The 11,152-nt window shown below is 35.0% G+C and overlaps 1 protein-coding gene across 9 annotated transcripts in view; it reads left to right on the top strand.

Annotated features, from left to right (window-relative positions):
- Positions 1-4,196: 4,196 nt before the first annotated feature.
- Positions 4,197-11,152, top strand: part of LOC108738151 — a 78,099-nt gene continuing 71,143 nt past the window's right edge. For 4 of the 9 annotated variants that reach the window (XM_025973998.1, XM_025974005.1, XM_025974000.1 and 1 more), the window contains exon 1: positions 4,197-4,522. The gene's annotated coding sequence lies outside the window, so the exon portion shown is untranslated. Of the gene's footprint in view, positions 4,527-5,332; positions 5,441-11,152 lie in introns of all 9 variants that reach the window. The other 5 variants (XM_025973989.1, XM_025974017.1, XM_025974002.1 and 2 more) reach the window with 3 other exon arrangements.

The following is an 11,152-nucleotide window of genomic DNA, read 5'->3' as shown; positions in this document are numbered from 1 at the left end:
TCTAATATGTCTCTGACTAGACCTTCATGCCTGAGAAGGTGTCCTACCAACCTATCTCGCCTATTTTTTATTGACTTCCATAGAGTCTTCTGTTCTCCTATTCTTTCCAATACCTCTTCATTTCTAACCTTTTCTACCCACGATATTCTCATCATCCGCCTATAACACCACATGCGTTAACTACATTAATACGATATTGTTTGAAAATGGCGCGTATTAGGAAAATTCACGATGAGTCCAAGGGAATATTTTGCTGAATGGGCAAAAGATTATAATTAGCGTTAACGTGACGTTAGAAAAGTTTCTTGCTCGCGGTAAGGAAGGTGTCTGAAAAATATGAGCTTTTCTATGAGCTCGCCGCCCTGGGGAAGATTTTTAATTTATCATTGAAGTAATCGTCCCTTTGACATTAGAACAAAACTGGCGGAAGATGAATTTCCTAATTCTTGGATGCAAATGAGCTGTAAAAGATCAAGGAACTAAGCGCGATCCAGGAGATCAGACGAGTGACGTTCTTGTTCCAATTAATATTCCTTAATTACCGAACAGGGCTACTTGCCCCCTCCGGCGACGAAATGGATAATTATTTAGGGTTGCAGCTAATTGCTGACGTAATTACGTCCTGCTTCTCTGCCGCCTTCTTTTAAACTACTTGACGTGATTTTGCTTCTCTGCTCTGTTAGTTTTCACGTAAAAATTTCAAACATGAATACTGTTTTAAATTTAGACAAACGTTTCAAAAAACAAATCAACTTTTTTTCGAGATACGTTTTTTAGTTCCAAATTCAAGGGGAAGATAATGGAAAATATATCAGGTTACTTACAAAAGTAGACCTCTATTATTAAATATTTCCGCTTGGTAAAATTATATGATGATTTACACATTGTTAATCAAATTTGATGTATTTCTCAAATCCAGGATAATCACTATACCTTGTTTATTTTGTAAAAATGATCGTCTTTCTGGATGGTAACTCCAACTATTCAGCCGCTGAATTTCGATAGTGCGCAACATCACTTAGTGGATCTTTGTGGTCGGCCAAAATTCACATCCGTACATCAGTGCTGATCTGACAGCTGACATGCATACCTTGCCCTTAGTTATTTTAATAAAATTTCGGCTAAAAGATTGATTCAATATTATTCCTACTCCATTTGGTGTTCTCCTTTAGGAGTACTCCTTAGCATTTATCGCAGTCCTGTCATCATCGTCTCTAAAGGGGGACGCTCTAACATTTTTCCTTATTTTCTTGTTTGCGTTGTGCATCATGATTGGTATAGTTGGATTGCCTATATGTTTTATGGTCGCTTACCACTTGACACCAAGGTCGTGTTCGTCTTGGAAGACTTGAGCGCCATCGTTGACCTTTTCCATTGCTAATGAGTACTCCGATCTAAGCACTCATCGTAACCATGGACTTTTACTTCCAGTGTGTCCAGTTTTCACTCCGCCTTGTTTAATTTGCGGGAGGTATTTTGTTTCCCTCCTACTCTGTAGTCCCCAAGGGGGCTAGTAAGCATTCCCCTATCCGCCACCCAAGGACGCGTTCTCTAAGGGTAAGGCTCCCACTGAGAAAAACGATGGAGTTTACCTTGAGTTGCAAATACAAGTAGACGTAAATGCTAGCAAAGGCAATTAGGGGTATTAGACGGCTTTTTGGTTAACCGAAGTGCCAACTGGCCAAAGTATTACCTGCAATAATACAACCGTTTCAAGGATTTATAGCAATAAAAATATGACTTTATATTTCGAAGTCAATAAGAAATAGGCCAGGTAGGACACCTTCTCAGGTATGATGGTTTAGCGAGGGACTATTACAGGAAGAAGTAACAGTTAAGAGGGGTAGAGGCAGACCTAGATTAAATTCATCATCATCACCATACAGTCGTCAGATCTAAAACTGGTTGGACATTACCTCCACTCCTTCCTATCCAGAGCTAATCTTCGCATTTCTCTAGATTAGATTACTGTTCACACATAGTTAAGGAGGGGGGTTGTTCTAGATTTAGGGAAATACGAAGATTAGCTCACGCTAGGAACAAGTGGAGGTCCATGTCCAACTATTCTTTGGACTGACGACCTTCTGATGATGATTCGAATTTGTTGTCAGTGTTGATTTGGATATTAAAAATTCTCGTTACATCATAGTTGTCGTCATAACCGATGTTATTATAATTATAACCAAGTTTTAAGATGGTGTTAATCCGATTCCATATAATGTGTTGCCTTGATTGTGATTTAAGTGTTATCAGAATATTCCTTGGAGACCTTTAACTCATGTTAAGACGAAATATACCCATATATGTATTTATAAACGTGTACGTACAAGAAATGGCAAACATCCACGAACAGCAGAGAATGGCTCGCAGCTAATAGCTACTTATGTTTTACAACCCTCGGAAAACATTCATAAATAATTCGCGACGACATGTCCATTAAATTAGGATACGATTTATGACCGAACGGGCAGCATTAAGAAGAAAGCAGTTTTGATACGGAGAGAGCCCTTCGTTCGGTTATAATAACACTATCTTAGTATGTATGCATTTATGTTGTGTGTATACATGTACACATCCCTGTACCTGTTGTATATATTAGCGTATGACACTAAAACTTACCACCGCATAACATATGTACATATCTTCGCATCGTTGCGATGATGATTTAGCGCATAATATTTCGCGAGAAGGATCATTTGTCAGGATGCGATGCGGTCAGCAGTGGCCCGTGAGAGTTAGGTCTCTCTTTGTTTCGAAACGTTCAATGGTTAATTCTTTTTCCAAATTTTCGAGCTGGATTTTAGCATGACAATTTTAGTGTTAGAATTTGTTTCTGGTCTCTGCAGCCCTAAAATCAGAGATATGAGTTATTTCGTGCACTCTCCGACTGGAAATTTGTTAGGGTTGCGGTACGGACCCTTTTTGGCATACCTGACTTCAAATGGGACCTGGAAAAGATTTAAGATTTAAGAATTTTTATTTAGATAGGTATGCGTTAAGAGATTCCATTCCATTCATTGTTAGGGATAGATCAGGCATCCGTTAAAGGGTTTGAATAGGACATCCACATTAGGGCCACATCAGTCTAAATAGGACATGGAGTAAAAAAGTGCATCATCATCATAGGGTCGTCAGTCCTAAGACTGGTTGGACACGTACCTCCACTCTTTCATATCCTGAGCTAAACTTCGCATTTCCCTAAAACTAGAACAGCGCACATCCTTAACTATTTGCGAACAGTAATCTAATCTAGGTCTACCTCTACCCCTCTTTACTCCTGTTTCTGCCTCTAATATGTCTCTGACTAGACCTTCATGCCTGAGAAGGTGTCCTACCAACCTATCTCGCCTATTTTTTATTGACTTCCGTAGAATGCCTTAGTAAATCCGGATCAGACCGGGATGCTGATAGGATTTGCCTTAACAAATCTATTTAAAATACAGATACAGAATGCGAAAATTGTTGTGTTCTATTTGGAAAATATAAAACTCGGGTTGAAATGACTTAGTGTCCATTGCAATCCAGTTAAGTTGGGTTATTCCATCACAGGGTTAAGGGTTCTTATAAAGCGATGCAAAAATTCGGTCGACTCCGGTAGAAACTCAGTATTTTTGTTTCAGTAGGCGGACTTATTTATGTAGAGTACATTTCCACTGATATCTCTGCAATTACGAATTATAATCGGACGATTAGCAATCCATTATTAGGCGAAACTTAGAATATTTGAACACCCTGTAGATCCCCATCTAAACTCTGAAAATATCTAATTTAGAATTGCTATGACATAACCGTTATAAATAATATTCGAAAAAGCTCATTTGTTAAGATGCGATAGGTACCATAGTTGTGATGGTTATTTTTTGACTGGTCGTTGCGTATTTTTTCGCTTAATTGCCCGTTAGCACACGTCCGACTGCTTAAATTACGACAACATTAAATAAATTTCGAAGATGATAATAAAATGCGACATACTGTATGCTGTCCAAGCCCATAACTGCCTTTTTTTATTATTTGCTTATAAAATGCCTCTCCAAACCATCAATTATATCCAAACAATTAATTTTCTATACATACCTACATGTATTTTTAAAACGTAACATTTTAATCGATTATATTATCTATAGCAAAAAAAGACACAGTTATTAGATAATAATAATCCTTGACACTTCGGTCACATTCGGTTTGATATCAATCACGTCACTATGTAGGAACGCGAGTGGACGAATTAATATCGTTGTTATAAGCAAAAGGCTTATTAGTGTTAATTACTAATTGCAATATTGGACAATATTTACGTAAACAGTTAGTTTCGTTGACAAATTAATAGTGTTATATCGTTTGTGTTTGAATCGGAATCGTTTTTCTAAATGGACAAAGAATTTTCGAGAAACTGTGACGACGTGATAACAGTGGTTTTGCACAGCACATTTCTCCGCTATTTTTTGAATAGAAAGGACGGGGAGGTTAATAAAGTCACCCTGTAACTTTAGAAGGGGTTGCAGAAATGATCAACAGTTTTCATGTAGGTAATAATTTTGTATGCGCTGTTTATTTAAAAATGTTACCGTTTTTAATATTCTACTATAATATTACAAAACAATAACAACTACTAAATTAAATGTATTTATTACAGTTTACTTCAATATTTCTATTTTGCCTACAGAAATTTTCTTTTGACATTTAGTTTTCACGTGTGTAAAATTTTCCACTCGAGTACGTTAGGTGAATCGAATCATTTTCCTAATCTGTGTTAGGTTGCAGGTACGTTATCGAGATCTACTAGCATTCCCGCTCGTTTGGCAAATTATATTGAAATTCATTTAAATAAAAAATAATTAGTGTAATTTTTGTTTCGCCCTGCTAAAACGAAGTGTATTATATGTATACATTGCATTATTTACTTCGGTTTATTGATATTTGACTAGACCGTCGTCAAAGTAACAAATAAATTATTAATCAACAGGTAAGGCCTGTTGATGATTTTATAAATACGTATAACCTTTTAAAAGTAAAGTAGGTATTTGTTATTAATTTATAAGATAAAGTGAAACAGGAAGATAATGTTTTTAATTAACAAAAATTGGTACCTTTTTTTAGTATTGTGGATGTGGATATATATTTAGTTTAATTTTTTTATTAAAGACAATATTTTATTGTGTTCTAAGTTGTTTAGGGTAGGTGTTATTTTAAACTGCAAATAAACAACAAAAATTGTAGGCATTGAGGGATTTACTCAATATGTACAATACCTACTTGAATATTCTTCTTTTCGTTGTTTCAATCTAATATTAACAAATAACAACTATAAATGTTGTAATTTTTCTTGCTCCAGGAAAAATGTATAGTCCTCTCACAATCAATCGATGCAACAACCAATCTCTTCCAATTTTCTTCATCGATCCTGATTCAACGCTTCGATCAGAGATCAACTCACTGATCGGTGAGTTTTTGTTTGATTTGTTTTTTGTTGTACTTTTCTTCACTTGGTATTAGTGCTCTTTTACGTGGTTTTTTAACGAAAGGAAATTGTTTATTTGCGTTTTACATACTTGTACTTGCCTGTTTATTTTTATGCCAATATGTTTTATATTTGAAAATTACATAGTTTTCTTTGCAATAAGCAATTAATTAGGTAATGAGTATAGTACATCAACTGCAGCTATCTCTTTTGTTTATAACTTCTTTAGTATTAAAATAACCATTGTAAGGTAAAAATAGCAAGTTTCTGTTACCAGGTGTACTTTTGAGGAAAAATATTGAATATTTGATGTGTGTGAGGGTACCTACATATTTTTTTGTTTGAGGCAATGGTTAGTTCTTGTTCGATTTAGTAATTTCGATGTTATCATCATCATAAGGTTGTCAGTCCTAAGACTGGTTGGGCACGCACCTCCACTCTTTCCTATCATGAGCACAGGAAGTCATATAATAAATAAAATATTGTTTAAATCTACATATGCATCTCAAATTATTATTAATTTTCTGAAAATAATTTAGATGGAAATAACTTTAAATCAGTATTTTTATAGCTCTGTGCTTGTTTTTCATTAAGCAGGTACTACATTTAAAAAATCTAATTTGCTCAGCATGTCTGGAGAAGCAACGCTATATAATTTAAAGAATTAGGTGCATATATGCTGGTAGATTTTGATCACTGTGCAGTTACATACATACATGCATTTCAGTACCTTTTTTTCCACTTAATTAACGGTTTATAGGTAAAACAGAGGTAGTTAAGTGACACGTTTGTGTGTGAATAATTTTCTAAAATCAATGCCTTCTACTGCAACTCGTAATTTTCGACGTTTTCCACTGTGCCACGCACATTTTTTTACGGTCACGTTTGCAACAGAAGGACAATCCCCAATTTTGTTTTGCGGAACACGTTTTCTTCGTATAAACACTGTCATTAGGACTGAGGGACTTTTACTTAAAACCAAAAATTTACCCGTTACGCGGCAGTGGTACTTTGGTTAAGTAGAAGTTTGTACACATAGTACGAGGAGTCCACACTAATATTATCGATTTTTTTTGTTCAGTTCATGCGACACCTCCCTCAAAATTAAAACTGTCCGGGATACAGTTGGCCCGTTTTAATTATTATAATGATAATAATAGAAAGCGAAATAGTTTCAATAGAGGGATGAATACTTCGACCCTAATTAGGGCGGCGGAGCTAGTGTGTTTCGTCTAATAATGATAATCATTACCGATCTTGGAGGAGGGACAACTTTTGACTCGGTTCTTTCGTGATTTGAAACACGCGATGATGCTCCCAGAGGGAATCTTGTTATGTAACTCTTTTACTGCTTTTAAATAGGGGTAACTGATCGCAATTTGTGAGCAAAAGTATTCGTTCGTTTTTATTCATTATTATTATCGGTAATTGATTTCTAATAATGTAATTTTATTTTCATAGTATGTTCGCAAAATTAGCTACCTTTAAGGTTCAGAAATCATTTATTATCTATATTTTATCAAGTTAATTACTAGATTTTTTTTTCACATATATTTTTCAATCTATTTCCGCTTTCACTTATCATGTCACTACACTCGTCCCAATCCTAATAACTTTCATCACAATAACCCAATATATGTAAAAAAATTTCAAATAACATAAACTGCTGTTCCTGTCTTATCGAAATACCTATTTTATACACACGGAGAAAACTAAATTTTTATGACTACGTAAAAATTACAATTTTCGAAAGTAAATGATTGAATTTTCCGTAGAAATAATAGAATTTATTAGNTGACGTGTTTTTATAAAAATTATTTCAAATTTCTTAATTATTAAAATTTAGTTTGTAATATCAACTAAAATACCTAGTAAATTTATTTCTGCTGGGATTTAATTTTTACAAGTTTGGGTCCAAATTGTAATTTTTATTATTTTCGCTTACGAAGCAACGGGCTAGTACGATAAATGGAAATATCACTTAAATATTTAGGTAAATTTTCCTTTTTCATTTTCTTCGTGTACTTTTTGTGTATATTTTTAACTTATTTTTCCTTCCGCCCCTAAATTTTAACTTCGTAAAATATCACTCATTGACTATCGCATCGAATAATTTTTTTCTCCTATTCCAATTGTTTTTTTTTTTAGTATCGAATTGACCACCTAATTTGCTACAGATTAAGCATATAGTTAATCAGTAAAAATGTCTCTAAAAATCATAGGGCGTTTATTATTGAAAAAGCTATTTTCGCTTTGTGCGTTACAAAATTTGTAATTCTGATGAACTGGCACTTCGCAAGGGTCATATAACGTTTCATTTTCTTGGTAATCGGCTGTATATACGCTGTAGTAGTTTATAAAATACACATTTAATTTAACACGTTCAAGCTACGTATATACAGTGAGATATGAAAATCTACACACATGCAGAGCGTGAGACAGTGGTCACTGGCGGTAGCCGTAACCCCCCGTTGTCTTGACAAATGCGGTCATTCGATACCACCGCGGAAGGTAGATGATAAAGTAGCCACTGACAACCCTATAACTCATAAAAGTCTAAACAGCTACTTTGCTTTGTCTCGTAGAATTTCTGATTAAAATGCCAACAAAAAGTAATAAGTGAGGAATTCATAATCGGTAATTGCACTAAATTCTTTTCTTTTGGAACTTTCTATCATTAGAGTATTATTTTCTTTTTAATTAGCACTATTTTTATTATTGTAATAATAATAATTCAGGTTGCAACGGTGCATTTTTGTGAGACACTTTCTTAATGAAACAATACAATAGCAATTGCGAAAAGTCAGGTACAACTGGTTTATTCTTCAATATACACCCGACTTTATAACAATTTATTAGAAAATATAAGTACCTACCTATGCTGTATAACAAACGAAGAAAGCACAGAATTTCCTCCTAGGTGTGAACTGTCGGCACCAAAGTCAATTGTATTTCCTGTTTATTGAGAAAGTATTTTCCTATTAAGAAGGAGATAAATGTGGTTTCTTACTAGGGAAGGAATGTTCAGAAGGGGGGAAGAATTTTTATATTATCATACTCAACGAAAGTACGATGTTATCCCTGATTTCAAGGCGAAAACATGCCATCCCTGGTAAGAAATTTAAGATTTATCAAAGTGGTTTTCAACAATTGTTTACCTAGGACGTTACATTGCACTTTCTCGTCGCCGAAATTAGGTACAATCGTACTTTAGGGGCAAGAGTACGCCACCCCCACCCGCCTAAATCAACCGGAAAAAATCAATAAACACCTTACTTTTTTCCATTAGTGTGTAATACACTATTTGTACCATACTTATATAAAATGCTGTTTCACAACATGCCAGTTTTTGAAAAAAATATATTGCAGAAATTTTATATGATCAAAAAACTTAATTTGTTATGCCTATATGCAATCAGTCAATTGCCAACTTAATAATCAATTCACCCTTAAGTTGTAGTCTATTCTGTTCAAAATTTCATGTCTTGGTCATTACTGTATAATATTTGCTGCAGGTACTGAATATTTGCTTGGCTGTAGATAATTTTGAAAACTATTTAGGATTAGGTCAGAAATATTGAGAATTATTTCGAGCGTATTATTTGCTATCCTTTCTTCTCCGAATGCTCACTCACTCTACTCGAAACCTTTGTTCCGTGGTTGCAAGCACAATGCTGTGCTTGTCGTAGCTTTTAAAACACGACGTTCTAAATACTCAAATGCATTATAGTAATTTTTTATATAAAATTATCACCAGCCGAATTGTAACAAATTCATTTTCACGCAAGTGAAACAGCGAATAATTATTTTTTATTGTATTTTTGCTTGGCTTTTACTTCTTTCTTTCGATAACACCCACTTGTTATACACACATTTACCTACTCTTTTTATTGATTAAGTTAGAACATAAAAAGTAATTTATCAATTTCAGTCCTTATTAAACCTACTTGACAACATTGTTTCGCCAAATTGTAGCTTCTTCAGACGTTAAACCTTCAACGAACTTCTGAGAAATATAGAATATTGTCAAGCATAGATGCATATAAATCGATATTTACAAATTAGTGTTTATTTTTATCCAGGTAACAGTACTTTCATTATCATCGTCAGTCCTAAGACTAATCTTCGTATTTCCCTAAAACTAGAACTACCTACGTCCTTAACTATTTGCGAACATCTAATTTAGGTCTACCTCTACCACTCCTAACTCCCGTTTCTTCCTCTAATATGTCTCCGACCAGCCCTTCATGCCTAAGAAGGTGTCCTACTAACCCAGGTCGCCCATTTCATACTGACTTCCATAGAGTTCCCAGTTTTCCTATTTTTTCTATACCTCTTCATTTCTAACCTTCTCTATCCACGGTATCCTCATCATTCGCCTGTAACATTTCGAATACTTCTAATAACTTTTCCAATTTCCCTACTTGCCTCATTGTCCTAACATTCCACGCTCCGACTCGAGAAATATTCCACCTTCCCCTATTGCACTTATTGACGACATCCCCCGAGGTAATCGCTGCCCGGACATCCGAATGGGGACTAGTTTACGTTCGGAGTGCTTTACCCTATAGGACGGCATCATTTAACTTGTGCAGTATGTTTTACTCGGGATCATAATGTGGTGGTTTCTCGTTGCCTTCCACATCGCAGTATTGTGCATCAGAGTGCCATACCGATCTCCGCCACCCTGAATACTGCAAGAGCTACTGCCCCCTTTCAGGGACTTGTGTTAGTCTGGTTTCTCTTTAAGAAATCTATGGTCTGGCTCCCTAAATCATCGAAACTCGCAAACCGATCCACCCACTTTGGTTTGTACAAGACTTTCGTCAAGATTCAAATCCCGTCGGATCGGTTTAAATTGTAACCACTCAGAATGCTCCTCAACCAAACCCCAAATAAAAATCTGAAGGTACTTTGTATGTGTAATACTTCTTCTTGTCCTTGTATATTTAAAACTGATAGCATTTCTCACATTTTTTTTCTTTTTGCTTGCGAACACATAATTGACAAACGTTAATATTTGATAGGCACAGGTACCTAGGTGCACAGTTGCGTACGTATTAAAATGCCTCGACTTGACCTCGGGGTCAAAACTGCAGGACAAAATGAAATATGAAGCGTGCCGTGTTCATCATAAAACACCAGTTTTATGAACCATCCTTGCCTAATGAATCCTCCTCGTCTCTGGAACTTTATTGTTCGTCGTATTTAAAACACGGGTTGTCCCCTATCTCTCTCTTTCTTATATGCGAGCACCTATGCTACGTCTATTATTATTGTTTCGGTAAATGCGCCCAACAACATTGTAACGAACTTGTTTATGGGGAGATCGACTCGAATCGGTTTTTTTTACTACCTTGGTAGGTGCGAAAACAGGTGTCGATAAGAAGCACATTTGCTAAACTTTATATGGTAAAATTTATTACCGTTCTGTTTCGCCATTGTATGTATGTGTAACTTGATGCTAGCACATTTACACCATCAGTCAGTCATAGTGAAACAAGTATAGATATTGTAACTATTGTAACAAAATACCTTGATATTTAGTTAGTTATTATACCTTACACGATTATTTTTGCACTTACGAACTTTTGTGAATTGCGTAAAAGAATTTTGGTTTTATTAATTAATTTCTATAAAATAACATGTACATGTAGTATATACGTAAATTGTCAAATTCGGAACTTTGCACGA

Source organism: Agrilus planipennis, unplaced genomic scaffold (assembly GCF_000699045.2).
Source record: "Agrilus planipennis isolate EAB-ADULT unplaced genomic scaffold, Apla_2.0 scaffold128, whole genome shotgun sequence".
In the NCBI taxonomy this organism is placed as follows: Eukaryota; Metazoa; Arthropoda; class Insecta; order Coleoptera; family Buprestidae; genus Agrilus; species Agrilus planipennis.
Note: the sequence above shows the minus strand (reverse complement) of the source record. Positions and strands in the feature narration are given on the sequence as shown.